The following is a 223-nucleotide window of genomic DNA, read 5'->3' on the forward strand; positions in this document are numbered from 1 at the left end:
TGTCACTCTTGAAAAAAAATCAGGTGCCGTATACTGAATGAGTGCGTAACACATCAGTTACACTAAAACTGGAGGATAGTATTAAATCTCAATAGAGATGTAATCACACAGCTGCCGTGTATGGGGGAACTCGATTGCTGCCAGATTCCACTCGGTGACACCAAGGAAAAACCAAAAGGACAGACCGTATTCCAGATACAACAAAGAGTTTACTGAATGGACT

The sequence above is a fragment of the Candida orthopsilosis genome, assembly GCF_000315875.1.
Source record: "Candida orthopsilosis Co 90-125, chromosome 8 draft sequence".
Taxonomy (NCBI): domain Eukaryota; kingdom Fungi; phylum Ascomycota; class Pichiomycetes; order Serinales; family Debaryomycetaceae; genus Lodderomyces; species Lodderomyces orthopsilosis.